Here is a 9,854-nt window from a genome sequence, read left to right on the forward strand (position 1 = left end):
GTATAGATTCGTACATCTTTGCAATGGAAATCGCTATGATATGGTCATGCTCGGTAAATTGTACCAGCTGTCAAAAGTCAAAATCGTATGTACCCACTCAGAAATGAGAAGTGAACAATTGGAAAATTAATCCGCTTTTGTTATCAATCCTGGTTTTAAGTTGTTCATCAGCGTAAATTTCATCATAAAGATAACTGCTACAAACGTTCTTCAGACTTTAATAAATCAAATAAAGATTTAAATCAGGTAAATTTTGTTGCTTCTGATCTTACTGCTTTGCATGAATTGCATTTTTCAAATACTTGTACTACTACATAAACCACTATTACTACTATTACTAATAATAATAATAACTATTATTCTGATAATAATAACTATTAAATGAAAACGTAGAGTTTTGTTCGACCAACTTGACATGCTTTGAGATTTGACTTTAATAACCTTTTATACATTTTTCCGATATATGATGCTATCTTTAAGAGAACCGTATGCTTCTTCAAGAGTTTTCCGACGTTGGAGTGGTTAGTAAACATGATTCAAAAGGCTGATATCTATTAGCTACTTGGTTTTGCTGATGTTGTTTAAGCCTGTTTGTCTGGACAGTTTTCAAACAGTAAACATATACAAACAGTAAACATATATTAAGCTATTACCAAGCTTTTTTATGTTCTGGTGTTGTTGTGTTGCGGTCTCATCGATATTTACCCCAGATCTCCTTTAACTTCATACTTAATTGAGAGTGACGTATTGTATACACATCGGTCTACTGTTGAAGACCCTTGGACGCTCACCCTACATCTCCTTTTATCAATATAAGATATTTTTTAGGGGGGAAGCATTATTTCAGCATCATGTCCCTCTGTTGATGTTTTACAAATGATAATTAGAAGATGTTTTGAAGAGAGAAAGACATCACACCAGTTTCTATCATCACACATCATTAAATACTACTTAAACCAAGAAGTTATAAAAAAAAAATCTTTTCTGTGGTTCACTTACTAGCTTATTATTCATATCTATCAAGAGTAATAAATAACTTATATTGGTTTATTGATTGACAGGCTCTTGAAGATATATCTGAGTGAGCGATTAAAGACTTTTCATGGACGACTTGACAATCTCAAGATAGTTTTTTGTAGATTTGCAAAAGTCTTTTTCTTAGAGCGTGATGACGGAAAATTGAATTATTCGGTCAAATTAAATTACTATCTTAGGACAACACACTCGTTGGATGTAAATCTGTAAGTTTTCCAATATACTGTTAATAATTGAATCAGACAAAAAAGTGATTGAAAACTTTAATAGATGACCTAGCTGCCTGACTGTTATCATACCATTACATATCGTGACAAGAAAGGAGAGGGAATTCTTCAAAAAAAGAGGCGGAAGATATTAAAGGGAGAATCAAAACTCATCAGTCAAAGAGAGACCAAGATATTAAAGGGAGAATCAAAACTCATGAGTCAAAGAGAGACCAAGATATTAAAGGGAGAATCAAAACTCATAAATCAAAGAGAGACCAAAATATTAAAGGGAGAATCAAAACTCATAAGTCAAAGAGAGACCAAGATATTCAAGGGAGAATCAAAACTCATGAGTCAAAAAGAGACCAAGATATTTAAGTGAGAATCAAAACTCATGAGTCAAAGAGAGACCAAGATATTAAAGGGAGAATTAAAACTCATAAGTCAAAGAGAGACCAGCAAAATCTTGTCTCAAAAAGAAAACGACGAAAAAACAAATAATAGACTACAAAACATTACAAAAATGCTAAAAACTGCTCAACACGAACCCCACCAAAAACCGGGGTTGATATCGAGGGTAATTTTATCTTGATCCAGCTTCAAGTCTTTAGAAATGTGTTGTTTTCGTTGTAAATAATAGTTTCTGTTTTATGTATGACTAATCCAACACCACAAATAACTATCTAGTGGATCAATTTGATATTTGATGTAAATAGCATGCATAATTGATTAAAATTTTAGACCGTGGATACCCAATATGTATAAAAGTACGGTGGCCTATTATCGCTTAATATATGCACTTTTTTTCAACTTTGGTGGATAGTTGTCTCATTGGCAATCATACCATATTTTTTTATTTTTATATGGTACCATTTTTTGTGATTTTATTTTCGTTTAAGTGTTATGCTGAGATCTGTTTTCAGAACCTTGTGAATTGTGATTTTGATTACCCCCTTTTGTACCTTCTTATTTTAATATCAATCAAATTTAATTAATGTACTTCAATTAGACATATAAAAAAAAACAATAGACATCATAATTACTTTTAGGAAACGTTCTCTTTGATTCTATCTAATTGGTGTCTTCAACCTATGCCAACATTTGATAAATATATATTCAACCTATGCCTACAAACAAAATACAATAGGTGTTGTTATAACAATTACTAATTAATAACAGGTAAAATACAGTCAGTATTTTTAAGCATTAAAATATTACTCTTTGAAAAATAAAAATAAACAAGAATAAAATATGTGCAATAGTGTTTTGTTACTATTAAGTAAAAATGATTTAAATAAAAAAAGACTAAAATGATAAAAAAGAATACTTGATTCTAGCAAAATTGTGTTGAAGTAAATACTAAATTAATTATAAAAATACACAAAAATTGAACACGTACATGTATTACTACAGAAAAAGAATGAAATTAAGCTATTTTATTTGAGAATTTTCATGATAAACTTTCTTATACTAAATATGCAACATACAAATAAAAAAGCAACACTATATACAATTATAATACCATAATTATATATAAACAAAAAGTATTAAATCAAATTGATTTAGCAAAATGAAATTTAAAATAAGTATCAAATAAAATTTTAAAAAATTTCATTTATTAAACAGCGGCTTTGCAGTAAAAAAGTGCAGCCTTTATTTACTTAGTTTTACTTTAGAAATACGTGCTTGGTGTCGGTTTGTTTTTTATCTAAAAATATTTGAAAGGCACATACATACAGTTAAACAAGCGGGATCCCAAACCTCCCCCCTAACCTGGGACAGTGGTTTAACAGTAAAACATAAGAACTAACTAAACAAATCAATTGAAAAAAGCTTAACTCATCCGATGGATACAAATAGAAATACATCTAACAAAATCACAGAGTGGACTTGGCCGGGTACTTGAATATCCCAACAACAAAAAGACATTAAGTACAGATCTGAGAGTACTCGCAGTTACTGACAGCTAGTTCAAAGCCACTAACAACTAATAAAAAAAAATCATGCATCTAAGACCAAATGTTTTAGATATAGATATTCAGTTTGTTACCAATAGACTAGGCAGCAGAATCTAATCCACAGTGGGTACCAGTTCAGAGTTAAATCCAGACTATATGATAAAATATACACGATATGCACTACACATAATTGTCCAGCAACATTAAAATACTCGCAATAACATACCTACAAAACTACCAAATTGGTACAATCATGACAACCACAAAGTAAAACTACTGAAGAAACAGCAAACAGTTATTGAGGTTACAATAATCCAGACTGAGTAGTCAGCAGTTATGTATGCAGATGCAGCATCATATCTTCTTCGTTTTAATAAGTGTATGACTTTTGAGATAATCATAGTGAACTTTGTACAATTCTCTGTCTGTGTCAATATTGTAGGATTCAATAATGAACATTCAAAATAGATATTTTACACGAGTTAGTATTTATGAAAAAAAAAGTAAAATATCATAAATACAGAACTATGTGTTTCAATAATACAATATATAGTATAGTCATGATAGTCAGTATTTCTATGTATTTGAAGGAATCTATTTGAAATAGAATTAAATATTTTTATCAAATATTTTATATAATTCATTAGATTGACACTGGTATATATTTTATATGAATAGATGATCATTTAATAAAATTATAGAAATTAACACTTATTTTCCATTGTTTTGATATATTATTTTATATCAATTCCTTATGAAATAGAGATCCTCAACAAATACAATTATACCTACATTTTTACTATTACATGTAATAACAAAAATGGTATTAAAATGCTAAATTTAAACTTGTTGTAAATTGATTAGCTCCTGATCAATTTATGTTGTTATAACGTTTAATCCGTTACAAATTATTCAACCTATGCCAACATTTTTTCATACAATTTTATACCTAAATTTCAAAATGTTGGCATAGGTTGAATGAACCATCTAATTGTATACATTTGTTGCGTTGGATATTTATAAATTCTACATACTATTCTTGTAGTATTGTCTTATCTGTCATTGAAAATTGATACCTGCTGGATATTGCAAATTCCCATACTGTTTAAGATCAAATTGATATAACTTGCATGCATAATTAATTTACGTTCTTTCAGAGCGTGAAGAAATAACACTCATGCAAAGTAATGTAACTAATATTTGTGATTTTCTGTTATTTAAGTGTGATGTTGATTTAAGGATGACATTAATTGGATTTATATGCACGATCACGACTGTTTTCTACTATTGCATCAACAACTTGGCTTTTTACGTTATAGACCTTTATTCTTGCTTTAACTGTATAACGATGCCATAGCGTTACATTTGAAATTTATCAAAATCATTCATTTTGATTAATTATACATTTACACAAAACAAACTTGATGTAACAAAATATCAAAGATATGAGAAAATGAGTTTAAAACAAAATTTAGATTACAATGATGTTTGACTATATATGCTACTACATGTATATAGAACCAAGGGAAGGGATAATATATATTATGTTCGGCCCCTTCCGATCAAAAAATGGTACATTAATTAATCTTAATGGGGAATACGTGTTAAATGTGAATTAAGACAAGTTCTACCGATACAACGACTGTACTGCACAGACTATTAAAAACAGGAACTCGTGGCTCCAAACTCAATACCAGATATTTAAATTCAGTGAGAAGTCCGATATGAAATTGGAAACAAGAGATAAACTGTGACGATAAATTATGCAGAATGATAGTTGAACATTTTGGCACTTGCTTCACTGATTTGAAAGTGGTTTTATGTGTTTATATATTATGACTAAGTATTGAGGTCAATGAATTGAGAAAGCGAGATTCATGTAAGAATTAAATAGTACAGACAAGATGTATCCGACTATGTTCTTAATTGTGAATCTTGCAAACATATATTAATAAGATAGTAAACACAAAAAAAAATCAAATGAAGCGAGTAACGTTAGGTAATGGAAAAGAGAGTATTTGGTGTATGCGACTGCGCGCACATGAACAAAAATCATAAGAAAAGTAAACATTGCAGTTACTGCTGTTCTGCATATCAAGGTGACATTGAGGACTTCAAAATATAGCAAAAACAATCACCTCCTTGTAAGTTCAAGATGACCACTAGCACCAGTTTAAGTTAGCGGTACTCGTTACTGTTTACCTCTACTTATTATATGATGAAATACTACTGAACATTCAGACGATGACACAAAAAGATGAATACAGCGAATAAGAAATACCTCGAGAGATAATAGCTTAATTTCGGTTATGTCATGTAGAAACTATCAATTATGATTTACATGATCCATGCAACCTTACTCAAAATAAACAAACAAAAAAACGCCTTTGAGTTTTTGAGACGTTTGGGTTGCTGTCCTACGGACTTATACCCTACATCGTCTTTTATTCATATATTTTAGAAAGAGCTAACGTTGATATTTGAAAGAATGATTCGAATGAAATTCTCCCCAAATAAAACCACCAAGAAAATCTAATCACATTGTATTTGCAACCATTTAGGTTTTAGAAATGCAGTAACCCCCATCGCATAACCCCATTTTGGTAAAATGGTGCATCTAGACAAACCTTGTTAGTTTGTTAATATATCTAAAAATTAAACATTTAGCAATGAAATTGATTTAACATTTGCAGCCATACACAGTACTTGAGCACTACCCCTTCTAACCTATTTTTTTTAAATGGATAGGGGTTTGTGTTCATATCCAATCGTATAAGGAACACCGGTACATCTATAAACAAAAAAGTAACATGTTTATGTGTTATATTTGTCACTATTTATGATCCAAATTCAATTTCTACACTTATGATACTAAAAAGAACAAAACGTTGAAAAGAAGTAAAAGCGACATAAGTGATGAATTTTTGTCTCATTGTCAATCATACCAACAATAGAACTTACAGTATATTTTGTAATTATTAAAATTACATGCAAAAAAAACATATCTTTACCTGCTAGATATATGAATCAAAGGAGGTGTGCGGAAAACGTCAATGAAAAAGCATCCCAACGACCGAAAACAGTATACATCAAGGGGTGAACAAACTATCTTCAATAAAATAATAGTGACAATACAGTATGTCAAGCTCTAAAACTCACAAGTCGAAAAAGAACTGACAATGCCATGACCAAAAAGAAAAAAAGGCAAGCCCCACCAAAAACCGGGGTGATCTCGGGTGCTCCGGTAGGGCAAGCAAATCCTGTTCCACATGTGGCACCCGTCGTGTTCCTCATTTAAGTACAAACCAGGCGAAAACGATGAAAAGGGGATCTAAATATAAATATCCCCTTGATCTCAATATTCCCTTATTTAATCAAGATTAGTTGAAAAAACAAAATGATAAATAAAACAAGTATACACACATTGCTCTATCATATCGATAAAAACATACAACGCAATAAACATAGGCGCAAGCAAAACAATAAAAAAAAAAATAAAAATATGAATTATTAATAAATAAGGTGTCGTCTGAATATCTGCAGGTAATTCAGAAAATATCTGTCGTGTTTCGTTATGTTGATAAGCTACAAACTGTAATTTATAACAGTGTCAAAACAAATCGGCGATAAAAGGGGTACAGTTAGTCTGCATCGGAATACCAAACACTAAACCGTTATATTTTATTTTACTTGCATGTCTGATAAGTATATATTTTGCGAGTTTATTTACTAAATCAGGACTTATGATGATAAATGTACTACTTCTGCAATAACACCATATATTAATCGAAAGAGGATTTCTGAAATATTGGAATATTTTTTTTTTTGTAAAATTAGCTGGCAATGTAGTTAAGAAGAATCCGTCCACTAGATTTCCATTGTTAACATAGCTTGTTCGGTATCGACTCTTTCCTTTACGGTCCACTAGATTTTCATTTTTTACATAGGTTGTTCGGTATCGACTCTTTCGTGTACCGTCCACTAGATTTCCATTTTTATCACAGTTTGTTGGGTATCGACTCTTTCGTGTGCGGTCCACTAGATTTCTATTTCAACATAGTTTGTTCGGTATCCACTAACTGTTGTTTGCAAATTCGCCGTTTCAGAATCTAATGCATTTTGTGTAATATTATGAAAAGCGTATATGATAGCAAAACTATGACATTGGTTAAAATATCCTCAACATGGACCAATGACATGACGTTACTTTCATTTTGGGGTACGAACAAGAAATGTACCGCAAGTCCTTTAGTTTCAGAAACGGTGATTTCAGATATAGAATGCAATCTGAATAACAACGAAAGAGAAAAAAATGTTGTAATCCAAGGGTTGTAAAAAGTAAAATACCGAACTCCAAGGGAAATTCAAAACGGAAATTCCTTTATGAAACGGCAAAATCAAAAGCTCAAATTAACACATCAAACGAATGGAAAACAAATGTCATATTCCTGACTTGGTACAGGCATTTCCTTATGTAGAAAATGGTGGATTAAACCTAGTTTTATAGCTAGCTTAACCTCTCACTTGTATGACAGTCGAATAGAATGTAATTTGGTGAAAGGTAGTTCAACCAAAGTTAAACTCGCACGTAATCTGCACCGTTATTATAACATAAGTACCTTTTGTGTTATTTCACAAGATGCTTCTTAGCTTACGAAAAAGTGGATTGGATATCTTAGAAATGATTGAGGCCATATTTTCATCCTGTTGACCAAGTGGTTTCAGATGAAGCTTTTTAAGATTATAGTAAACGGACAAACAAAAGGAAGTCAACTGATCCGTAGTGACCATGCAAGTTACATGAAAACATAATATAGAGTCCAATGTGCTTCTGCATAAACATTCAAAGGATAGTCCTGAGGCCCAAGTCCCAATGTTTAAGAGAAGACAGATACATAAAGTATTAAAAATCAAGTGGGTTAAAAAAAGTCTTCAAGTATATACACAAAATGAAATATGAAACCAATAGATATAAAGCGAGCGACAATTTAACAGAAATGATGGGAAAACAGAAAACGTTCTAAATGGAACACTCACATTACAAATGAAAAACAGATCATTATATGTCACTCAAAGCTGAACGTTTAAAAGTATCATATTTCAATCAGAAACTTGCATTATGAATATTGTTTTTCTACATTTGCATCAAAATTTCATCAAGTTGCAGTTAGTAGTAGATTAGTGGTTTAATTGTTAATATAAAATAACAAAATAGAGTAATAAATCTGTAATCAGTGTTTCCATAATATGCACCGGATATGCGCATATTACACTTACATCGTTTGATTTAAATGGGGATAGAAAAAGGGGAATGTTATCATTAAAAATGTTATGATACAGACCCACATTGGATAACATTGCAAAAAAACAGCACAAAAGATGTTTTTCACAACAACAAAATACATTCTAAGATACACTCAAGCAGAAAAAAAAATGGTCCAAAAGATTCTATAACAAAAATAAAACAACAGAGAAATCCAAGATAGTCAAGAGACTCCTAAAAACCGAAAAGGTGTAATAGAACCATACAATGGACGTAAAGCTTCATAACCAAGTAGATCTAGAATATTAGTGTTGCTTAAGAATATAAGAGACATAAAGTATTATGTTCCATACTTTACATCGGTGTTTTAATTTTTCTATAGAACGCTCAATAAAGTTTACGTCAGGGGAGATCATTCGTCTTATATCTTGCACATAATTTTTATTCAATAGAAAAAAATAACAAATGTGTACATTATTAGAATAATGGTGTTTGGTATTTCTTTTTCTGTAGGCACCACAACTTCAAACTGTATGGATGAACTCTGGGATTTTAATGCATGATTTATTTTTGAAAAAGGTACAAATACGATAAATGTTTTTTTTTTCTAATTAGAGTAAACATATTTTAAATATCCTTTATAGTACTACAACTGTTTTAACAAAAATCTTACAAGAAAAATTCTGTTAAGTCATAAACATTTCAGGTTAGACTTTTTTAAAGATTTTTTTGTGAAAAGCGTTATTTGTGTATGTTTTTTTTTTCAATAGTTAATGTTTAAAATGTAATACTATGTTACAGATTGTCCTCAAAGAACAGAACGAAATAAAGCGATCAGGACAAGAACTGTTTGGAAAATTTATGAAGCATTATTTGTAAGATGAACTAATGTTAGTTTTCTCAAGAGAAAAAAAGATGATTGAGTTAGCGTGATCGAGAATAATAAAACATGCCATGCTACATCACAAGAGTTCTCACAGTCATTTCAAATTAGCAAAATTTCTTTCGAAATGATAAAAATAAGAAGAAATGAGCAAAATTATTTACCTTTATTTTTGCGTTGCTCAGTGTGGTATCATACCGATATAGGTGCTCCTGAAATTGGACCTCAGATGCGTCCGACGTTCTGTAACAAATAATTTAAGTTGGAATTATAAAGGAGATTGACAGCGTGAATTACTTCATAGGAAACACCCAATCAGAAACCAGCAGCCAATTATCAACATAATGAACAAGCATGGTATGTGAAGAATACAATTATATTTCGTATCAATAATTCTCTGACAGGAATCGATCAGCGAAACTGTCAACACTTGAAGAAAATATAAACCCCAAATTACATATAATATTTAATATTGACGATTCTTACAGTTATGATTGTCACCAACC

General features: G+C 30.7%; 1 protein-coding gene across 1 annotated transcript in view; it reads right to left on the minus strand.

The window, feature by feature from the left end:
* LOC127734709 (G-protein coupled receptor dmsr-1-like) overlaps nucleotides 1–9,593 on the minus strand; it is a 28,570-nt gene extending 18,977 nt beyond the window's left edge. The window contains exon 1 of the mRNA XM_052244719.1: nucleotides 9,513–9,593. The gene's annotated coding sequence lies outside the window, so the exon portion shown is untranslated. The remainder of the gene's footprint in view (nucleotides 1–9,512) is intronic.
* Nucleotides 9,594–9,854: the final 261 nt, after the last annotated feature.

This window comes from Mytilus californianus, unplaced genomic scaffold, assembly GCF_021869535.1.
Source record: "Mytilus californianus isolate M0D057914Y unplaced genomic scaffold, xbMytCali1.0.p SCAF_3, whole genome shotgun sequence".
Lineage (NCBI taxonomy): Eukaryota > Metazoa > Mollusca > Bivalvia > Mytilida > Mytilidae > Mytilus > Mytilus californianus.